Source organism: Gadus macrocephalus, chromosome 16 (assembly GCF_031168955.1).
Source record: "Gadus macrocephalus chromosome 16, ASM3116895v1".
Lineage (NCBI taxonomy): Eukaryota > Metazoa > Chordata > Actinopteri > Gadiformes > Gadidae > Gadus > Gadus macrocephalus.
The window spans coordinates 9,144,502-9,164,947 of NC_082397.1; the positions used below are offsets into that span (position 1 = coordinate 9,144,502).

General features: G+C 42.6%; 1 long non-coding RNA gene across 1 annotated transcript; it reads right to left on the reverse strand.

Annotated features, from left to right (window-relative positions):
* Nucleotides 1-5,489: 5,489 nt before the first annotated feature.
* LOC132474811 (uncharacterized) lies at nt 5,490-7,931 on the reverse strand. The gene is made up of 3 exons (XR_009529735.1): nt 7,793-7,931; nt 7,486-7,682; nt 5,490-6,676 (listed from the first exon to the last, which is right to left on the reverse strand). It is a non-coding gene; the product is annotated as an uncharacterized LOC132474811 (long non-coding RNA).
* Nucleotides 7,932-20,446: the final 12,515 nt, after the last annotated feature.

Below are 20,446 nucleotides of genomic sequence, written 5' to 3' on the forward strand. Positions count from 1 at the left end.
CTTGATGTTCATGGCCACGGGGAACTACTTTCCCGTCCCGACAGGCAAAAAGTTCCTGGAACATATCAAGATGATTATAACCAAAGTTGGTCAGTACAAAAAGTCATAAGGGTGAAGTTTAACCTAAGATAAAGCCTATTTTAGTGAGAGCAGCAACAGGACATATTTAGTCATTCCATACTACAAGATGCATGACGATCAAGCCTCATTACATATTAATCTAAGTTCATGTTAACATCAATTCACGACGGACTCTAATGTGCTTCGTTGTCGCCCACCAGGACCTCTGACTGCCATCCAGGAGCAGCAATATTTCAATAATGTGAAATTCTCCCGAGAGTTGGGCGCCCTGCCTGTGGGGCTCCCCCCCACCGACCTGATGGAGAAGTACGGCCTCTCTGACCCCCTGCTGGCTCAGCTAGTGGAGGTAGGCATGGTGCTCCACCGTGTCAGACAATATTACAGCCATTATGCAATTTGACTTATAAATCCACCTCGCCCACCATCAAATAAAAGCTGAATGGGGCTTAACTTAATGGCCCATTAGTCATACACGTGAAGCCAAATATTTTTGACGTACCATTCGGCAGACAAATATTCACACAAAAACTTTTCTGAATGGGTTTCAGGCATGTCTGCAGATGGACCCGGTGGACAGATGGAGCTGCTCTGCGCTGCTGAGACACCCCTTCTACACCCAAGATCATTTCCATGAGTGGTGAGGGACCTATGATATGTGTGCACGCTGCATAAAGACAGCGGCAAGACTTAAGAGGTCAAAAAATGTCTTCCTGGGTTTTGACGAAGTGTTGAATGCATGTTGTTTCTCTTATCACCGGTACAGGTTTCCCAAGGAGCTGGAGGAGTTGTTCGACCAGGATCAGTCGGTCTCCCTCATGGTGGAGCAAGAGTCGTTCCCAGTAAGTCTAACCAGAACCACGTCTAAACACTGAGATCCTCCCTCAAGCGTGCAGAACTCTACAAAGTTAAACACGTGTTAAAGCTATTGGGTAGGCAATTTGGAGAAAACAGCTTGAGTAAGATTACGATTATGAAAGTATCCAAACGAAAGAAATAAGACCACTCACTTCAGACCTCCCTCCAAAGCCACTCCCACAAAACACATAGACTAGCTGGCTAGCCTAATCCATAGGTGTCTTTAAGGAGGGCTGTTCAAGTGTATGTAAAAGCTCTCAAGTCTTTGATTGTCAACACGTTGTTCTTCTTTCTGACCCTTTCCAGACAATAACAACATGGGAAAAATTCCAGGAACACAATGGCTTTCCCGCAGAGGAGGAAGTTGATGATGAAACCTGCTGCTGCCTCCCTACTGGTCAGTAACCATGTTGTGTTGCATTTGACACGATTCATATCTTCAGTGATTGACAGTCAAGAGATTCAACTTCCATTCATATTTGATTCATATTTTATAGGAGTACATTTACGGGAACTTCTGAAGGACATAACGGACGAACTCTGGAGAACCATCGGCAAAGTCTCTGCTTGTTGAGGTCTTGAGAGGTGAGTGCCAGGCCGGTTATTTATTGTTATAAACTCATTGTTTTTTATTATATACATCTATTACACTTGATTCTTGTGGCTATTATTTGTACTTCTTTGTTTGTAGTGACATGAGGATTTCAAAAATGTCGGCTAAAACTGCCCAAACATGTGGTTTTCTCCGCCAGATAATTCACAGAGACATCAAGCTCGAAGCTCATCTCGTCTGGCCGTCCTGGTGTGGGGGACACCCTCATGATCGACCCCTGTGTGCGGGTTCCCACAGCACCAGCTTGCTGGCTGGGAGCTCCCGGGTTCTCTGGCAATGAGCGGCCAGCCTCCTTCTTCTGGATGCAACCTTCTCTCAGGTTCTCGCAACCCTCGGGCGAGGTCAAATCATGGGCAGCCTGCACATGCGCTGCTGTGTCTTGTTCACCTGCCGCTGGTCCAACCAATCAAGGGCCAGGGATTGTGCGAAGCCTTGAGCGCGTTCTGCCATGCCATTGGACCCTTGACATTCTTGGAGCGGGTGATACAAAGAAAAAAAAATGCAATGCATTGTGGTTGTAAACCGTCCGGTTGATCTTTCATGTCATAGGCCAGGAGGTTTCTTATTTATTATTGTGGATTAAATCATTCAATGATCTGCTTTTGTTTTATGTCACCCCTTGATGGCCCTATTGCATTGTTTGGAATAGATTTTTAGCAATACATTCATGGCCATAAAGTCGACACCGTAGTCATTCAAACCAGGTTTTTTAAGTTTAAATTAAGTTGCTGGGTTGCAAATGTGTCAATGTCTGCTTTCATTTATCTTTTTTTTTTTTTCATATAGTTGCGCCGTCAATCATCATGTAAATGATCAATGTCCTTGTTCAAACATTCTCTGCTTCTGTATCAGAAACTGTGCATATGTGTCACTCACTGTTACTAATTAGGCCACTCTTAATTGTTATCTTTAATTCTCATTTTAACAGTGTGGCTACTTTTCTATTCTGCTAACGGTTAGCCCTGAAGACAACTGTATAGACTCCTCACTTGATCTTCCATTGAACAAACTGTACATATTCTTTTGATATAAATAAACTTTGAATATCTCAGAGTTATGTCACATGGATTGCCTATAGCTTGCTGCTTTGCCTGTAGACAAGATCGAGAACACTAAGCCAGATCAGACGACAGAGTTATATCTTACCTATGCATGCATAGCAATGCATGCATATTAGGTAAGATATAACTCTGTATATCAACCTACAGTCAAATGTGAAAAGATAAACAGCACATTGATACAGTCATTTATAATGCCGGTCTGAATCAGATTCGCAGTCCGCATGCGCACGGATTGGGAAAACCGTGCGCAAGGTTTCGGAATCAAAGGGAACGGTTTACAAAACCGTGCGCGAGAATTTAGACATCAAGGTCATTTTAGAGGGGACAGCGTTCCTCCACAGCTAGCTCATGCATGCAGTCTTGGAGCTCCTCGAACACAGAATATGAATTAATCAGCCTGAGTATGAAGTTTCCAGTTCCTCAGTGTGAGAAAAAGCTTTCATTGAATTATTCACAGTAGTAATTCAGTAGTAGGCCTAGTTGTATTTATAGTTGGTTTTAACAAAAACAATATCAATATCATTGTGCCCATGAATGCTTCTGGGTGGACCAAGCCTGCTCTGGTGGCCTTCTGTATGCATTCTCGTGTAGGCCTACTACGGTTGTAATAGACATCCAAATCCCCGCCGTGCTGGGCTGACACGCCAAGCGTGAGCTGTGAGTGTGACCGAGACTGCACATATGGAGAAGGGACGCCTCTCGATTCCAACTGGCTTGCTGGGTGGTTAGAGGGGACGCGGCTGCTTCCGTAGCCACCACCATATCGCTGATCGAAAACGTTCACCTAACTAACGAACTAAAGGTCTTTAACATTCACTGAACAAATATTATGATAATAAAGTACACATTTCTCGCTAGAAATGTTATCAAAACACATATTCATGCCCAAACTATCCAAAAAAATGACATTATCCGCTGCGAGTCGAAAGAGTGTCAGCCATTTTTATAAGGCAGTCAGACCGAGGCTTGACTACCTGTAGATATTCCAATAGAGCAGGATGCTGCTCGTTTGATTTTTTTTTAAAACTTTCTCGGTAACTTTCCTATACAGGCTAATAATTCATGAACTATAACCATCAAACGTATTGATTGAATACTGCACAAAAACATACTTTACCATTAGGCTACTACACACAGCCTATTTACAAGAAAAATAATCGGGATATAGGACCCCAAAATAAAGGGCAGGCTGTACAACAATGGCACTTGTATAATTACATATAATCGTGCTCCACAGGTAGCGCAACCTCTGGACATGAGACAGCTCCTGACAGTGTGTCCATTTACGTGTCGGCTGACGCTTTTTCAGCACAGCTTCTCCGCTGTCATTGTCAGTGGACACAACACGCAGCAACCTCCGCAGCATATGTTGGACTCACTTCAGGGGAACTCCGCGAAAATGGACCGCCAACGAGTCTCCATCATCCCAAACACACGTTCAGTTTGGCCCAGGAGCCCTCATTGTGCCCATAAATGCTTCTGGGTGGACCAAGCCTGCTCTGGTGGCCTTCCGTATCCATTCTCGGGTGCTACGGTTGTAATAGACATCCAAATCCCCGCCGTGCTGGGCTGACACGCCAAGTGTGAGCTGTGTGAGTGTGACCGAGACTGCACATAAGGAGAAGGGACGTCTCTCGTTTCCAACAGGCTTGCTGGGTGGTTAGAGAGGACGCGGCTGCTTCCGTAGCCACCACCATAGCGCTGATCGAAAAAGTTAATCTAACTAACGAACAAAAAGTCGTTAACATTCACTGAACAAAGATTATGATAATCAAGTACACATTTCTCGCTAGAAATGTTATCAAAACACATATTCATGCCCAAACTATCCTAAAAAATGACATTATCCACTGCGAGTCGAAAGAGTGTCAGCCATTTTTATAAGGCAGACCGACTTGACTACCTGTCTGATGCTACAATGGAGCAGGCTGCTGTTAAGGACTGCAGTCCTTGTTCCCCCGGCGTGGTTGACCCAAGGCTTCATCCAGGCTTGGTTCACCCAGAAGTGCGCATCGTGCCAATGAGCGCTTCTGCTCATCGGCTCATCGTGTTGATGAGCGCTTCTGGGTGAACAGAGCTGCTCCAATGGTTGAAATGAACATCCAAACCGCAGTTCTAGGACTCGACTTGGATGGCAGTTTTGTTCTATTAACGCTATACCAATGTCGAAGCGTAGATATGCGTGAGAGGACGCAGATGTGCGCCTATGGTGACCACAAGTAACACTTTTTTTTTATTTTTTATTAAAGGCTATATTTTTTATATTAATATCTTAATTAATATTTTATATTAATATAAATACAATTAATGCAAAAAAAAAATATATATTTTTTTTTTAAAGTTTCTTAAGTTACTAAACTTAGTCAATCTGTTTTTTGGGATATTTTGCTTTGATGAGTGTTAAACTTTCGGAGTATTACCGAAGAATCTGGTTACCCGGGATTGGGACCACCGTTCTAGGACCGGGCTCGGATGGCAGTTTTGTTCTATTAACGATATACCAAGTTTAAAGTGTAGGTTGGAGCTCGCGTTTTGGTCAAATCCCTTCATGCACTTCTGACAACGGCAACTTGTGGGGTAAGTGAGAGAACGCAGATTTACGCATATGGTGACCTGACCGAAAGAAGGCACAATATATATTTTTTTTATTTAAACCTGTTTTTTTATAAATATATTTGTACTTTACTTATTATTATTATTATTATTATTATTATTATTATTATTATTATTATTATTATTATTATTATTTTATATTTATTTAATATATATATTAAATCAATATTTTTATTTTTATACAAATTACAAATGAATCAACTTTTTAAACTTCAATTGTAACTTTCATTAAATAGAGGAGTAAAACCTGTTCTGTTTACCCGGGATTATAGACCATATATTGTTTTTTTCTAAAGCAAATAACATAAAGTTAGTTTTTCTGATTTTATAAACCTTCCCCGTCCAGATTTCTATAACTTCTTGGATATCAGATATGGAAAACTACGAAGTTTTTGAGCATCTTGGCAGTGGTGGATTTGGAGAGGTACTCAAATGTAGAAGCCTTTATTCAGGGAACTTCTTCGCCATGAAAAAGTTCTCTACCTTGGTTGAAACGCACCTCGTCTTTCAGCGGGAACTCTCGCCGCTGTCGGTAAGGACCTTTAGCTCCACCTAGTGGGAGTGTTCTCCAATTACAGCACATGAACGCGTCAAATACATCTTGGTGAATTTTTCTCTGGTCAACAGGTGTTGAAGCACGACAATGTCGTCCGACTGCTGACAGCGTTCATCCACGGCGAGCGCATGTATGCCATCTTTGAGCTCCTCGACCAGAGCGTTTTTGACGAGGTGAAAAAGAAAGTTCAAGTTTCTGGCTGCGGTCTGGAGAGGCTGAAGATCAAGAAATACAGTTTCCAGATCCTCAGAGCAGTAGACTTCATCCACAGCCACAATGTGAATATTTACTTATAACATTATTCAAATAGCCTACATTTATTTTATTTTGTTAATAATAATAACAACAATTATACTTATAATAATAATGCCATTTTTTTTTTTTTTTGCATCTATTTCCCTTTGGTCGCCTGTGGCTTTATTTGTTTTATTTCTACTTCAGACGTTCAAACTGTACAGCTTACCTCCTTTATAAAAGTGTTCTAAAGCTTGTCTTCCACTTGACGTTTGCTCCACCAGATAATGCACCGAGACATCAAGCCGGATAACCTGCTGGTCTCGCACTCGGGAGTCATCAAGTTGGCCGACTTTGGCGACGCCCGCGCGACCAATGATGCTGCCGAACCGCTCACACGGGATGCGGGCACGAAGGAGTTCAGCGCACCAGAGATGCTGGTGATGGACCCGGAGTACAACAAGTGGGTATCTTCAACTGGGGGCATGGACGGACACTATGGCACACCTCTGTCTCAGCATAGCATCACTACAGCTCTAACTACATCACGTTTGGTCTGCTTCTTCTTCGACATCTAGGCCTGTTGATGTGTGGGCCGTTGGGTGCACCTTGATGTTCATGGCCACGGGGAACTACTTTCCCGTCCCGACAGGCAAAAAGTTCCTGGAACATATCAAGATGATTATAACCAAAGTTGGTCAGTACAAAAAGTCATAAGGGTGAAGTTTAACCTAAGATAAAGCCTATTTTAGTGAGAGCAGCAACAGGACATATTTAGTCATTCCATACTACAAGATGCATGACGATCAAGCATCATTACATATTAATCTAAGTTCATGTTAACATCAATTCACGACAGACTCTAATGTGCTTCGTTGTCGCCCACCAGGACCTCTGACTGCCATCCAGGAGCAGCAATATTTCAATAATGTGAAATTCTCCCGAGAGTTGGGCGCCCTGCCTGTGGGGCTCCCCCCCACCGACCTGATGGAGAAGTACGGCCTCTCTGACCCCCTGCTGGCTCAGCTAGTGGAGGTAGGCATGGTGCTCCACCGTGTCAGACAATATTACAGCCATTATGCAATTTGACTTATAAATCCACCTCGCCCACCATCAAATAAAAGCTGAATGGGGATTAACTTAATGGCCCATTAGTCATACACGTGAAGCCAAATATTTTTGACGTACCATTTGGCAGACAAAAATTCACACAAAAACTCGCTTTTCTGAATGGGTTTCAGGCATGTTTGCAGATGGACCCGGTGGACAGATGGAGCTGCTCTGCGCTGCTGAGACACCCCTTCTACACCCAAGATAATTTCCATGAGTGGTGAGGGACCTATGATATGTGTGCACGCTGCATAAAGACAGCAGCAAGACTTAAGAGGTCAAAAAATGGGCCATAAATAAGGGGAACATGTGTGTGTGTGTTTATAATTGTTCTAATAGTAGTAATATAACGTTAGAGTTACCTTTGTCTTCCTGGGTTTTGACGAAGTGTTGAATGCATGTTGTTTCTGTTATCACCGGTACAGGTTTCCCAAGGAGCTGGAGGAGTTGTTCGACCAGGATCAGTCGGTCTCCCTCATGGTGGAGCAAGAGTCGTTCCCAGTAAGTCTAACCAGAACCACGTCTAAACACTGAGATCCTCCCTCAAGCGTGCAGAACTCTACAAAGTTAAACACGTGTTAAAGCTATTGGGTAGGCAATTTGGAGAAAACAGCTTGAGTAAGATTACGATTATAAAAGTATCCAAACGAAAGAAATAAGACCACTCACTTCAGACCTCCCTCCAAAGCCACTCCCACAAAACACATAGACTAGCTGGCTAGCCTAATCCATAGGTGTCTTTAAGGAGGGCTGTTCAAGTGTATGTAAAAGCTCTCAAGTCTTTGATTGTCAACACGTTGTTCTTCTTTCTGACCCTTTCCAGACAATAACAACATGGGAAAAATTCCAGGAACACAATGGCTTTCCCGCAGAGGAGGAAGTAGATGATGAAACCTGCTGCTTCCTCCCTACTGGTCAGTAACCATGTTGTGTTGCATTTGACACAATTCATATCCTCAGTGATTGACAGTCAAGATATTCAACTTCCATTCATATTTGATTCATATTTTATAGGACTACATTTGCGGGAACTTCTGAAGGACATAACGTACGAACTCTGGAGAACCATCGGCAAAGTCTCTGCTTGTTGAGGTCTTGAGAGGTGAGTGCCAGGCCGGTTATTTATTGTTATAAACTCATTGTTTTTCATTATATAGCCTACATCTATTACACTTGATTCTTGTGGCTATTATTTGTACTTCTTTGTTTGTAGTGACATGAGCATTTCTAAAATGTCGGCTAAACCTGCCCAAACATGTGGTTTTCTCCGCAAGATAATTCCCAGAGACATCAAGCCAGAAGCTCATCCCTCTAGGCCGTCCTGGGACGACTCCTCCAGCGGCGTTTCCAATCTTCTTGATCCTCCATGCAGCTGGCTAGATCGCCGGTGTTTCCTGCTGCTACATTTTTCCTCAGTACGTCCACGTCTGTTGGTGTGGGGGACGCCCTCATGTGTGCGGGTTCCCACAGCACCAGCTTGCTGGCTGGGAGCTCCCGGGTTCTCTGGCAATGAGCGGCCAGCCTCCTTCTTCTGGATGCCACCTTCTCTCTGGTTCTCGCAACCCTCGGGCGTGGTCAAATCATGGGTGGCCTGCACATGCACCAGTGTGTCAAGAGACACTGCGGTGCCTTGTTCACCTGCCGCTGGTCCAACCAATCAAGGGCCAGGGATTGTGGGAAGCCTAAAGCGTGTTCGGCCATGCGATTGGACAATCGACATTCTTGGAGCGGGTGATACGAAGAAAAAATAATGCAATGCATTGTGGTTGTAAACTCTCCGGTTGATCTTTCACGTCATGGGCCAGGAGGTTTCTTATTCATCATTGTGGATTAAGGCCCAATCCCGTTTCTTTGCTCACTGTCTCAACCCTACATCTCAACCCTAACCCTCATTGCTCATTGCTACCCCTCATTGCTACCCCTAACCGATCCCCTACCAAATGGGACAACCCTACCCTGTGACGTCATCATGGCCTCCCCGTGCCCCCTAGCAGATAACCAGACCCCTGGTAATGTTACAAGTGACAGACTGGCTGCCGTTGTCTCGGGCAACAAGCAAGACCCATTGTAAAGATGTTTAACCTGAAATGGTATTTATATTTTGTAATTGGCATGTTTAAATAAAGTGTTATAATTAATTCATTAAAAAAATAATACTATTTGTCCCTCGTAATATACTTTTATTTTGAATGTCACTTAGCTACATGTTAAAGGTGGTATTAGGGTGCACTCACACTAGGCCATCTGGCCGTGGCCGTTGGCCGTTTTCACACCTAACCGTGCTCAAATGGCCCCATTGTTCTCTGGCCTGCACTCACACTAGGCCGTCTGGCCGTGGCCGTTGCAGCTGTGGCCTGGCCACGGAAGGCTCTTGTACATACGTCATCACATCGTAACACGTCTGCCGCCAGTCAGAGTTTTAACAACAATGGACAACAACACAGAGAACACACCAACAGTTGAACCGCTTGACGCGATGTTTACCGTTTAATGGGAAAGAAGGCTCGTCGCCTTTATTATGTCCGTGGTCGTCGCATTGACTATACGTCATCCAGCTCAGGTTGCGTAGTGCGTGTCGGCTCATTAGCATCTGTACCGTAGCAGCCCGTAGCAGCACACCTCTCCCAAGTGGCCAAATTGGCCCGGCCTGGCCAGACTGGCCACACTCACACTGGCAGATTTGAGCACGGTTAGGTGCTACAACGGCCACGGCCACGGCCAGATGGCCTAGTGTGAGTGCACCCTTAGATAATAATCGGTTATGAACAAGAACACTTTAGAAGAAACACTTTATTTAAATAAGAAACACTGAACCACACATCTAAAAATACACACACATGCATCTAAAAATACACACACACCTAAAAATACAAACACACACACACACTCTCTCTCAGCTTTTGAGAGAATGGTGGAGAATCACATCTTCTCCACCATTCCGCCAACTTTGCCTCGCTCTCCTCATGCCTCGCCTGCCCCCTGGCACTCTCCTCTTGGAAGGGGTGTCTGGGGTGGTGGAAGAGGTGCCTGGGGTGGAGGAGCATGAGGGAGAGGTGGGGGGGGGCTGGTGGCAGTGGACTCAACGAAGTCCTGAAAGAAAACGAATAAGAAGGAAATAGGAATTATATGCCAGAACTGGTTGATATGGCCATATGTTATGTACGATATATAATAGCTATGTACACAATATAGTCCTGCCAAAAAATACATTGATTAACCATGTAATATTTCTAATATAATATAATATATTAGTATAATAATATTTATAGAATATTACTAATATAATATATTAGTATATACTGTATACTATAACTTATAGAATATTACTAATATAATATAATATATTAGTATAAAGCTTATTTTTAACCTGGAGTCACTAGAACATGGAAGATCTGGATATCATACGACATGATATCCAGCCCGGTCGTATGCAGCCCGGTCTGCAGCCCGGCCGTCCCTAGAAAGTCGGCCGCGGACTTTCGCGATCTTCCGCGAAAGTCGGCCACAGACTTTCGCGATCTTCCGAGAGTCCGCGGCCGGGCTTCGCAGAGTATGCAGAGTATAATTAATAAAATAATTACTAGTTAATTACAGAGAAAACACTTACATTTGTGTTTTTCCAATCCTGTCGCATCTTTTCGCCCTCCATCTTGTCTAGGATATTTCTTGATTTTCCGTTTTCTCGCAAGGTATTGTGGGAGCAAGTCAGAACTGAAGCGCTTTGAGGGTGCCCATCGAAAATCTCAATTTTTGCGGGATGTTAGCCCTCCCCCTACCCCTTAAACTACCTTTAAAATGGTAATGGGACATGGCTCCACGGCGCGTGAACGCGCAACAGCGAGGTTAGGGCTGAGATTTTGAAGCAAGCAAAGGAATGAGATTCAAATCATTCAATGTCCTGCTTTTGTCTCATGTCACCCCTTGATGGCACTATTGCATGGTTTGGAATACTGCTCGGTTTTTTAGCAGCATATTCATGGCCATACAATCGGCATGGTCGTTATTCAAACCAGGCTTTTTAAAGTTTTTTAAGTTGCTGGGTTGCAAATATGTCAGTGTCCACTATTATATATCTGTTATTTATTTATTTATTAATTTATATTTATCACTCATGTAAATCATCAATGTCCTTTTTCAAACAATCTTTACTTCTGTATCAGAAATTGTGCATATGTGTTACCAATTAGAATGCCACTGTAGAACCTGATAACGTTACAAATTCCCGATAATGTAATTACCCCAATAATGTCATAAAAATCTGCACTTGAATCCATTTAAAATGTAATAAAACATGATAATGTAATACCTTCCCGATAATGTAATAAAGTGCATTTCCCAAAAATGTAATTATCTCTTTACAAATAATGAATAAAGCTACATTATCCGAATCAGAATCAATTTTATTACATCTTATTGGACAGTACACAAGAGTACATTTCTTAGGCTTGGTTCCTCAACATTCACATGGCAGCAGCATATACCAGATAAAATAAATAAAGATAAGAAACCATAAGAAAAACGAATTGAAAAATATAAAATAAGTAGCAGCATCAATAATAACAAGTGATGAGGTGTAATAAAGTGTGAAGTGTAGGGTGTTCAAGTGGAAGTGGTAGTGGTAGCAGCCTCAGGTAGTGTTATTGTGCAATAAATAAATGCTGTGCAAATACAATAGACATGTATGTTGTTGTGGTGTGCATGTGGATAGTTTAGGGGGTATTGCAGGACAATTCGATCAGGAAAGACAGAAACTGGATCTCTCTTTAGTTTTCGTTTATTCTCTCTTTACATCATGACACTGGGTCGCATATCATGAACAATCAACAATCAAACAATTTACAAGGTCCCTATATAACCTTACCCCCCGCTAATCAATTAATTCACGATTGTCTGTGTGTGACATGACGTCACCACTAAGGTGCGCTTGTGTTTATCACCTTTAAAGCTGCAACAGACTCCCGGCCAATGAGACTCTTCTGGTTCTCATTACACATCAAGTTCAAGGGGATACAGTAATTGTACTGGTCTTCTGATTAGGTTCCTTGGAGGTAGCATAACAAGGCAAGAGCGTACCTTTCCATCTCTTCCGATATAAACTTCTTTGATTCTTCCCATTTTCCAAAGATGTTTGGGCAGTTTGTCTTCATTCACTAGGATAACGTCTCCGAGCTTTAACTCTGTGCATCTTTTTACATGAGATGAGCAATGTGCAGATCGTAGCTCCAGGAGATATTCCTTCTTCCAGCGGGTCCAATATGTATTGATTAGGCGCTGTCTGTATTTCCACCTTTTGTTTAACTGACGTTGGTCTGTGTTGGGGGCCGCTGCGGTTACGTTGCCAGCGGATGGGAGCGCTGTTAGACGCTGACCAATTAGAAAATGGGATGGCGTTAGAGGGACAGGCTCTTCGCTGCTGGTGTGGGTGAAAGTGATGGGACGGGAATTAACAACTGCTTCCACTTCTATCAGAATGGTTTCGATTTCTTCATATTTCAGACATGATTTTCCCAGAACTTTACGTAGGCACGTCTTCACCGACCTCACCATTCTCTCCCACATTCCACCCCACCAAGCAGCTCTTTCAGCTATAAACTTCCAGATTATTCGTTTTTCAGCAAAGAATTCCTGTAGTTCTTTAGATGACAGGGAATCCCACAATGCTGTCAACTCCTTGTTGGCTCGTTTAAACGTTTTAGCATTGTCTGAATATATTGTGGTACATAGTCCTCTGCGTGACACAAAACGTCTGAACGCCAGCAGGAACTTTTCCGTAGTCAAATCAGTCACCAACTCTAAATGAATGGCTCTGGTGACTGCACAGGTGAAAAGAGCAATATAACATTTTCCTTGATTCTTACTGTACATAGGTCCAGCAAAATCCACTCCCGTGATCTCAAACGGAGGCGCTTCTTCAATGCGCTGCGCAGGTAAAGGCGCTGAAATCTGCTGGGCTGGTTTGGCTTTATATTTACGACAGATAAGACAAGCGTGTACAACTCTTTTCGTTAGTTGTCTTCCTTTCATTATCCAGAATCTTTCTCTCGCTTGGTTTAGCGTGTCTTGGAGACCAGAATGCAACACTTGCTGGTGACATTTTCTTACAATCAGCTCAGAAAACATGTAATTTGCAGGGAGGATGCAGGGATGCTTTTGTTCAAACTTCAATCCTGTCATCTGTAACCTGCCTCCCACTCTACTCCACTGTCATCCAGAAAGGGACTTAGAGACTTAATTTTGGACTGAAAGTTAACTTCTTTACCTCTTTTCAGTTGATTGATTTCTTCGTAGAAACTTTGATTCTGCGTTAATCGGATCCAATAAAGCTCTGCTTCAGCGATTTCTCCAGCTGTTAATGTTCCGGTGCTTTTTGCCTTTTCTCTGGCGTTGTTTATGAATCGTCGGACCCAGGCAGTAATCCGCAGCATTCGGCTGAGGTCACTGTGGTTCTTTATTTCGAGTAGGCCTATTTCCATTTCCTTTGAACCTTTGGAATTTAACAAACTGGTAATTTCCACAACTGCCATATTTTCTTTTACAGCGTCATCATTTTCGTTTGGTTCAATATCATTGTCACGGTCATTTACATCTCTTTGCTTAAGCCACTCTGGGCCCGTCCACCACAGAGTGTTGTCTAGCAACTGGTTCACACTTATGCCCCTTGTGGCGCTATCGGCAGGATTTTCTTTCCCTTTACAAAAGCTCCACTGCTCAGGTTCTGTGAGACTCTGGATCTCTCGGACTCTGTTTTCCACAAAGGGTTTCCACTGTTTTGCTGAACTTTTTATCCAGTGCAAAGTTATCATAGAATCACTCCAGTTTCACTTGATTCTTTTCCATTTCAAGGTGCGTAATTACATAGTGACTGAGTCTAGCTCCGATGAGAGCACCGAGGAGTTCTAGTCTCGGTAAAGTTACTTTTTTAAGTGGCGCTTCTCTTGTTTTTGCTGTTATAAGAGTCACTGTGCACTCACCCTTTTCGGGGATAACTCTCATGTAGGCAGCTGCGCAGTATGCACTTTCACTCGCATCACTGAAGACGTGAACCTCTTTTTTAACAGGTGGATTCAGGTCAGCGAACGCCTCTTGATAACACCTTGGAATATTAATTTGTCTGATGCGAGGTAATTCTGTGCACCACTGCTGCCAAAGCTGCAACAGATCCTCAGGTAACTCAATGTCCCATGTTAAGCCCCGTTCCCACATTTTTTGGAAAAGGCATTTTACTCTGATTGTGAAAGGGGACAGAAATCCGATTGGATCAAAGATGCGAGCAGCAGCCTGCAACACGCCTCTTTTTGTGTTTGTTGAGGTTTTCAGGAACTCAATCAAACTGGTCAAATCGAAAACAAAGTCATCTTGTTCCGTTCTCCATGTTAGTCCAAGAACTTTTAACACATTATTTTTCACTTCGACTTTTCCACTTATCGTGTTTTCCATTTCTTCATCCCACAGGTCTTTCAGCTCTCCAGAGTTTGTGCTCCATTTGCACAAACTCATTCCTGCTTCTTTTAAGATGCTTTTAGCTTGCGTGGCGAGGTTGGCCGCTGACTGTACACTAGGGGCACTACAGATCAAATCATCTACATACAAACACTTATCAAGGATAGATGTCACAGTGGGATGCATTTGCTGATATTTTTTCAAATGGTATCTAATGGTTGCTGCCAACAGAAAGGGACTAGGGGAAGCACCAAACGGGACTCTGGTCATGCGCAGAATGCTTACATTAGGTTTTTCGTTGGCTTTTGGCAAGTCATTTAACCACAAGAATCGTAATGCATCCCTGTCTTGCTCTCGAATATATATCTGTAGAAAGGCCTTTGTGATATCAGCCATAAATGCCACTTCGTGTTTTCTGAATTTTAACAGGATGCTTAGTAACTCAGGATTCAGATTTGGGCCCGTCATTAAGCAGTCATTTAGTGATTGACAACCTTCAGCATGGGACGAAGCATCAAATACAACTCTTAACTTTGTGGTCAAACGCTCTTCATTAATGACTGCTCTGTGGGGGAGATAGTACGTGGGATTATCAGTGACCACATTTTGCACGCGCTCCACTATTCCCTGACTGGCGTACTCCTTGATGACGTCACTGTACTTTTCATAAAGTGGCACATTATTTTGAAACTTTTTTACAAGCTGATCAAAACGTCTTTTGGCAACATTATAGTTGGAGGGCAGGTCATGGTCTTCATTTTTCCAAGGTAATCTCACCTAGTATCTTTCTTCTTTGAACTGGACAGTTTTTTCAAACAGCTGCAATGCCTCCTCATTACTTTTCAGTGATTCTTTTTCATTCATTATCCCGATGGATTCGATTTCCCAGAAGGAGCGCAGTGTGTGATTTATTTTCTCATCCAGTCCAACACTCACGTGCAGAGTTCCGACATCTGTAGGTTCTGTTTCAGTTGTCACATTTAGCATGGATACGGTTCCTTGTATTAACCATCCAAACTTGCTGTCCAGCGCCACCAGCGACTCTGAGAGGCGCTCCAATTTTCCTGTCACAATTTTCCAGTAGTGATCGCCACCGATGAGGACTCCAAGCTCCTGCGTCTCCATTCCGCTCACTGAAGTGTCAGCCAGCTGCAGGCCTTTTCGCTCCAGTTCTCTGCGCACTTCCTCTCCCGCTACTCTCATAATGGAAGAGCACACTCTTGGGATTTCCAACACTTCTAACTGTACACTTTGGCCATTTCTGATGTTGCTCAGTGTTAATTTTACTTTATTACAGGTGATATTTTGTGGGACACTAGAGCCAAACGTGTGTAACTTTAGAGTCTCTTCACCTACTTTGGGGAGGTTGAGCGCACTGGAGACATCTTTACGCACAAAGCTTCGCTGACTCCCTCCGTCCAGTAGACAGCGGGTGAGTTGCCTTGTAACTGGAGTTTCTATCCAGACAGTAGCGGTCTGAAGGAGAACTGATTCTCGCTTTGATTCATTGGGAGACATGGACATCACGGCATCTGCCGGTTCATTTTCTTTTCTGAATTCACGCTCATCATAGGAGCACACAGCTTGGTGATGACGTCGATTACATTTCTCACAAGAGATACCTTTAGTGCGACAATCCTTGGCAACATGTCTCGTTCCAAAACACACAAAGCATCTTCCTTGATTTTTTAACTTTTCTTTTTTCTCAGGCACAGACATTTCATGGCAGTGTTTAGACTGGTGATTATTTTTCTCACAAAAAAAACAATATCGTCTGTCCATTTGTCCAAGGGTAGACGTTGTCATTGTGTTATGTCGTCTTGTTCGCATTTCCCATGCGCCTGGTGTTTCCTTTTCACGTTCCTTACTTGTGCGCTCTTTTCCGCTTTTAGACATGTTGGCCGTGCGCTCCCGACTGTCCACTTCTTTTTGAATGAAGCTCATCAGTTCTTCCACTTTCCAGACATCATCCTCTTCAACTTGTTTGCTGAAGTCTAATGTTATCTCTTCGGGAATGAGCTTCATTAGAATGGGGCACAGTAAGCTACCATACGTGTCAGAGACGACTCCCATCGAAGCCAGACTACGAATTTGGATTTCACAATTATCATACAAATATCTGAGCGATTTTATGTCACTGACATTTTTTACAGGATTAAGATTCAACAATTTGGTCATATGAGCATTAATTACCAAATCCTTTCGGCCAAATCTTTTCTGCAGCAGCTGAGTAGCGTTTTCATAATTTGAATCAGTTAATGGAACCCTGCGACTACATTGGCAGCTGCGCCAGTGAGATATGATCTCAGATAACTGAATTTATTCGTTTTTGTTAAGCTATGATTACTGTTCACTGCCGTGTCAAACTGTCCCCAAAAGTACTGCCACTGGCTGATGTCTCCAGAATATTTTTCTATCACAAGTTTAGGCAGCTTCACGTTATTACGCATGGGGTTAGATTCAACAGACATTGCAGACTCTGCATCATCTTTCGCTCTTCTTAGCGCTCTCCTTGTCCTCGTCTTCCTCAGTGATATGTGATCTTTGTATTCCAAGGCTCTTGAAACCTCGTCTTCTATATCTTCTGTCGCTGTTTGTTCTTCCACATCCAAATCCATTTTAGTCAAATAATCTTCTTTCAATATCAATTGCTCCAGCAACTCTTCCAATGCATCATGATCTGGTCTTTCTTTAACAAGTTCGTCGTCAATCTTGTTAATCAGTCTGGTTACAGCGGTCCGGATTGAGGATCTTTTTTTCTTTCTACGGTCGATTTCAGCCATTGTTCCTTTTTTCTGTCTTCTTGTTTGTCTTGCAAACCAATGGACTTTTCGTCCTCTTCTTCCTTCATCTAAATGTTCCCTGGTTTCGGCACCAACTATTGCAGGACAATTCGATCAGGAAAGACAGAAACTGGATCTCTCTTTAGTTTTCGTTTATTCTCTCTTTACATCATGACACTGGGTCGCATATCATGAACAATCAACAATGAAACAATTTACAAGGTCCCTATATAACCTTACCCCCCGCTAATCAATTAATTCACGATTGTCTGTGTGTGACATGACGTCACCACTAAGGTGCGCTTGTTTTTAGCACCTTTAAAGCTGCAACAGGGGTAGTGTGTTTCTCCAGGAACCTGACTGCTTGGGGGAAAAAGCAGTTTGTCATCCTCTGGGCTTTGGCCCTTAGGCTTCGGTGCCACCTCCCTGACGGCAGTAGCTCCAACAGTTTCTGGTTGGGGTGGCTGGGGTCCCCAATGATTCGGAGGGCCTTCTTGACACACACCGGACCTATAGGTTTCCTGGATGAAGGGAAGCTCACATCCGCGGATCCTCTCAGCTGTCCGCGCTACCCTTTGCAGCATTTTGCGGCTTTGGGCAGTGCAGTTCCCGTACCAGGCAGTGATTTATCCAGTCAATATGCTCTCCGTTATGCCTCTGAAGAAGGCCCCCAGGATCATGGGCCCCACGCCAAACTTTTTCAGCCGCCTAAGGTGAAATAGGCGCCGCTGTACTTTTTTCACCACCTGGTTGGTGTGCTCCTCCCAGGTGAGGTCTTTGGTGATTTGGACCCCCAGGGACTTAATACTATCTACCCTCTCCACAGCAGACCCATTGATGGTGATGGGGTCTTGAATCGGTCTCTTCCCTCTGAAGTCCACTACGAGCTCCTTGGTTTTGTCGGTTTTGAGAATGAGGTTGTTGTCCTGGCTGTACTGAGCCAGACAGTCGACCTCTATAGGCCGTCTCATCACCATCAGTGATCAGGCCGATCAATGTCATGCCATCGGCGAACTTGATCACTGCATTGGAGCCGTGTGTAGCCACGCAGTCATGGGAGGTTATTACATTATCAGGTTAACCTTACTTTTACAAAACCTGATAATGTAATGTTTCCCCAATATTGTTCCCAAACAGGAAGCCCATTTCTCAGCAACCCTTCAACATATCATAACCAAACTTGGTATATAGAGCACTGACATAATCCTGACAAAATATTTGGTGACCTTTGACAACTAGGGGGCGGTGCAATTATCGAAAAATTATTTTAACTTCTATCTCTTCACATAAGTGGATTGCAAACTTATTTTTCAATGTCTGATATTGCCAGAACTCCCCAAATAGCTCCAAAACTATTTAGAAAGATGTCAAAATCAACAGTACATTTTCACAGGCCACATACTCTAAGCCCATTTCTCAGCTTCCCTTTAACATATCATAACCAAACGTGATACATAGATTCATGACATCATCATCCTGGGGATACCAAAACAATGGACCAATGTACCTCCCAATGTACCTCCCCATACAGCTTCTAAACGATAACTCAAGAATACATCAGAATTTGGCCGCCATTTTGAAAGTAGTCTAAATCACATGTACATTTTCACAGGCCACAAATTCTGTCCAATATTTTTTTTAATGTGAAACTTGTTGAAAGAGTTGACGGCCATGTGTCTATCTTGTTTCCGTGGCTACTCTGGCCTATTGCGGCTTGGCCCCTTCATTGCTAATTTAAGCTATACTACTATTATTTGCTTTAATCATCTCCGTTATAGTCAGGCAGCTTTTAGACCCAAATTGTAAAAGGGTTAGAAGGTAGACACATTTACCTTATGAAAGTATGATTATGTTATGTAGTTATGTAGTAATAAAAGCTTTGTAGGTAATGCAATACTTGTAATGTAATTTTTTTTTGTGTAATTTTTAATTATTCATATTCGTAATAACATATTACTGTTTTATTGCTGATAAATTGAAACAATTTAAAATCGGGTAGTGTCAGTGTAGCATAGTTGCCTATAGCATTAATTCCTTTGAACCGAGTGTTAGTACTAGCATAATGATAATATAACAACTTAATAAAAATTAAGCATTCAAGATAACATTGTTAAACATCTGCATATCTAGCTAAGCATTAGGCCAGGGTACAGGGTACTGACCCTTTTACTAAAAGCTGCCATACCCTACAATTGCAAAATGAAATGATTAAAGGCAATAATAGTAGTAATAATAATAACAACTAGAAATCGAATGCAGAGGAATTACATTCGCTTTATCGCGCATGTCTGATAGAAAGTGAATGGGCGTTTATCGCTCGAACCGCTTTATAGCTTTTGCTTTAGTGACAGCGTACAGTAAGTCCCTACAAACACTCATACCAAATTTGAAGAACTTGCGCCAATGCATTCTAGTGATATTGCACTCAAGATCATCATGGCTGCCACAGCCAAATGGTTTTGAATTTGAAAAAGCTGTTGAAGTTTGGTTAAGATATATTAAAGGGTTGCTGAGAAATTGGCCTACTTCCTGTTTGGCAACCTCACCGTCAAGTTTGATTGCCTGTCACGGCCAAACGGCTTTGAATTTCAATAAATTCAACATTCGTTTGTCATGTTCTGAAGTTCATCAGGGCCAAGTTGCAAGAAGATTAGGCACAATTTGTGACAAGAGAGACCTTTTAAATGTTTTTGATCAAACCAAAGACGGTGGAAAATCCAATATGGCTGAAAAATACATCATAGAACTTGGCTTGGCCCAAGGGTATCGATACATCGTTTGTGAAAAACGGATGAAAAGGTCAAAAGTTAATAACATTGATGAATGTCCAACTTTGACCGGTTGGTGGCGCTAGAACTTTTTACCTAGTGTTGCCTTCACAGTATCACAAACTTAGTAATCGGTGGTCTGCTGTTAAATTATTACAATATTGGAGAATTATTACATTATCAGATTCTGCGAAATGTGTTAATGTAACACTTTATTAAATTATTGGTACAAAGATAATTACATTATTGGGAAATGCACTTTATTGCATTATCGTTAATTGATTACATTATCATGTACTAAATGCCATTGTTAATTTTCCTGTTTTATTCTT